We start from the raw sequence: 4169 nt of genomic DNA, 5'->3' as shown, positions 1-4169 counted from the left end.
AAGAGCCTAAAATGAATTCAACCTGCGATCGCTGAATACCTCTGCTCAGTCCGCCTAAACCTACCTGATCTCCCGGTTGCCAAACACTTTAACTCCCCCTCCCATTCCCACACTGACCTTTCTGTCCTGGGCCTCCTCCACTGTCAGAGTGAGGCCTAGCGCAAATTGGAGGAACAACACCTCATATTTTGCTTGGGCAGCTAACACCTCAGCGGTATGAACATTGACTTCACTAACATCAAGTAACCCTTGCTTTCCCTCTCTCTCCATCCCCTCCCCAGTCCCAGTCCTCTGACTAGTCTGACTGTCCACGTTTACATTTTAACTCTGTTTCCTTTGCTGTTACCTTCTCCTGACTAACAATGATCTATTCTACATTTACCCTGATCTCCATCCCCTTTGACTCGTGTTCACACCTTACACATCCTTATCTCTGTATCTCCCTCTCCCCTGACTCGGTCTGAAGAAGGGTCTCGACCCGAAACGTCACCCATTCCTTCTCTCCAGAGACGCCACCTGGCCTGCTGAGTTATTCCCCCATTTTGCGTCTATCTTCACCCTGCAATACTCACCTTGAACTTCAGGCTGGAACTGACTTTCAGAAGGGAGTCAACACTAACCTGGTTAGTGATAGGCAATGGTGTTAAAAATACAGGCCCAGGCAGAGTAATGTCCACTGTAGCAGTCAATTAAAGAGCCACCGCTAGCCCAGTGTGGGCCCGATTGCCAGCAAGACTGACTATAAATGTGAATGTGCAGGAGCTTTGCAAGGTAAAATTAGAGATAGCGATTACGGAATGCAAACAATACCTCCCGAGAAAATGTGAGGAGGTCACAAATGTCTAGACATTGAAGGTAGACCCTAGTGCTTGCAGCCTCTTGGTGTTTTATGAAACAAACAGTGGCCTACACACTCCAGAGACTATTCCTTTCACCAGACAGCAAAACTGAGTAATATTTGCTCTCTCCTGATTTAAATTACTACGGTGCAGTAATAATGGACAATATAACTATTAGTAGAATTCACCAACGTTGCAGGCTACCCTTGTATCAATACTGTGGTTTAATTACTCCTGAAACATTAAACTTGGTGAAAATCTAATGAGCTATTCCCTTTATTATAACATCAATCTTGACATTATTTTGAGACGTTGGAATAACTATAACAACTCACCTGGTGGTCATGCAGCAAACATTCCCAATTATAGAGTCTAGTTTAGTTTAGAGATACAGCACGGAAACAGGCCCTTCGGCCCACTGAGTCTGTGCCAACCGCACATTAACACTAGCCTACACACACACACACACACGAGGGACAATTTACACGTACACCAAGCCCATTAACCTACAAACCTGTACGTCTTTAGAGTGTGGGAAGAAATCGAAGGTCTCGGAGAAATCCCAGGCAGGTCACGGGGAGAACGTACAAATTCCGTACAGACAGCGCCCGCAGTCAGGATCGAACCGGCGTTTCTGGCACTGCAAGCTCTGTAAGGCAGCAACTCTACCGCTGCGCCACCGTGGCCGCCCACCGTGTCATAGGCAATGGGTTTGAATCACTGATGCCTTTTTAGGCATCGTTTGGAATGGCAACCAGTTCAACATGATTTCAAACGTTGTTTCACAAGGACAGCGGGCCAGAAATTCAATCACATAGCCATTATTTTTTCATGGGATATCTGATTGAATTTTAGGGAACGATTAGTGGCTAAACACTGCTGTATTTTTATATAGAACAGCATCGCTGCCGTGACTCAGATAGACCACGTTTCAGGTCAGGACCTTTCTTCAGTCTGAAGAAGACTACTAACCCCAAAGGCTGCCTGTCTGTGTTACTTCTGAGCGGAGTTACTCCAGACCTTTGTAGTTTTTTTTGTAAAACTGCATGAGATTACAAGATCATAAGTGATAGGAGCAGAGTTAGGCCATTCAGCCCATCAAGTCTACTCCGCCATTCAATCATGGCTGATCTATCTCTGCCTACTATCTCCTGCCTTCTCCCCATAACCCCTGACAAACGGAGCTTTTTCCAACCTTTCTCTAAAGCTCCTGTGTCTGTGTGTGTGTGAGTGTGTATGTGTGCGTGTATGTGTGTGTGAGTGTGTGTGTGAGTGTGTATGTGTGCGTGTATGTGTGTGCGAGTGTGTATGTGTGTATATGTGTGTGTTTATGAGTGAAGTGTGGGTGTTTGTGTGTGTGTGTCTATATGTGTGCATTAGTGCATGCAAGTGTGGGTGTTTGTGTGTGTGTGCGTTTTTATATATGTGTGCGTCTCTGTGTGTGCGTGCACTTCTATGTATGTTTGTGTGCATGTGTGTGTGTGTTTGTGTACGTGTGTTTGCGTGTGCGTGTTTGTGTGTCCTAACCCCACTTTCCTGCCTTCTCCCAATAACCTCTGATACCCGTACTAATCATGAATCTATCTATCTCTGCCTTAAATATATTCACTGACTTGGCCTCCACAGCCCTCTGTGGCAAAGAATTCCACAGATTCACCATCCTCTGATGAAAGAAATTAATCTGCAATTTCTTCTGTCTCCATAGAACAAGGACAGGAACAGGCCCTTCAGCCCACAACATCCATGTCGAATATAATGCCAACTTCTACTAACCCCCTCATAACCCTCCATTCCCTGCACACCCATGTAACTATCTAAAAGATAGACACAAAATGCTGGAGTAACTCAGCGGGACAGGCAGCATCTCTGGGGAGAAGGAACGGGTGACGTTTCGGGTCTTGACCCTTCTTCAGCATTTTGTGTCTATCTTCAGTTTAAACCAGCATCTGCAGTTCCTTCTAACACATGCCTATCTAAAAGCCTCTTCAATGCCACTCAATGTCTGAAAACCATGACCACCAGGTTCAAGAACAGGTTCTTCACAACAACCATCAGGCTCTTGAACACTGCACAAAACTAACCTCAACTGTGAACTATGGGCTGCCATTGATTGCACTAGGCCTTCTGTGGTCTTTCTGCACTAGTATTGAGGTTATTAACTTATTGTTTTTTTGACTATTATGCATTATCGGTGTGTATTTTGTTTTCGGGCCTGTTAGGCAGGTGCCAGTAAGAATGCCATTGTTCTTTTGTTGCTACATATGACAATGAAACACTGTTCACCCTTGACGTGGGAAGCAGAAACTGCAGTTTCTGGTTTACACAAAATGAGGCAAAGCGCTGGAGTGACTCAACAGGTCAGGCAGCATTTCTGGCGATATGGATATGTGATATTTTGGGGCAGGACCTAAAAAATCACCTGTCCATAGTTCTCCAGAGATGCTGCTTGACCTGCTGAGTTATTCCAGAACTTTGTTCCTTTTATAAAAACTTTTTTTTATTTTTAACTCTTTATTCTTGCTTCCACCACCATCCATGGCCTAATATTGCAGGAGAAAAGAACCACATGAGATATTTGTGATTTAAAAACCCAATTTCAGAGCCACGAAGTTTTTGAGTTGTAAAACAGTGCTGATGGTGAAAACTGCATTTCAGCAGATCAGAGATATTAGTTGATTGACTGGAGTAGTTGAGTTTAGTTTAGTTTTAGAGTCACAGCACGGAAACAGTCCCTTGGGCCCACTGGGTTCGTGCCGACCAGCGATTCTCGCACACTAAGGCACACACTGGGGACAATGTTTACAGGTTTACCAAGCCTATTAACCTACAAACTGCACATCTTTGTGGTGTGAGAGAAAACCAGAGCACCCGGGGGGAGACCCACGCAGGTCACGGGGGTTGTCTTTCCTGCGGCTGGTTAGCTTGCAACGAGAGCTTTTCACTGTACCTCGGTACACGTGACAATAAACTGAACTGAGAAGGTACAAAGGCCGTGCAGACAGCACCCGTAGTCAGGATCAAACCCGGGTCTCTGGCGCTGTAAGGCAGCAACTCTAACGCTGCGCCACCGTGCCGACCCACTCAGCTGGAGTAACAGTGAATGTTTCTCCAGCCTTATTTCACTGCCTTCTGATTCTCCTTAAGGGCCTGTCCCACTTTCACCACCTAATTCACAACCTCTAACGAGTTTGCCCTTGACTCATACTCGCAGCATGGTCGTCATGAGGTCGTAGGTAGGTCGTAGCAGGCCGTGATGCTAGTCGTAGGTACTCGTGGCATCAAGTAGGTCAGGGCGTTTTTTCTAGCCTGATGAAAAATGTCCACGAGTAA

The sequence above is a fragment of the Amblyraja radiata genome, chromosome 34, assembly GCF_010909765.2.
Source record: "Amblyraja radiata isolate CabotCenter1 chromosome 34, sAmbRad1.1.pri, whole genome shotgun sequence".
Taxonomy (NCBI): domain Eukaryota; kingdom Metazoa; phylum Chordata; class Chondrichthyes; order Rajiformes; family Rajidae; genus Amblyraja; species Amblyraja radiata.
The sequence above is the reverse complement of the archived record's forward strand: the minus strand, read 5'-3'. Positions refer to the sequence as shown.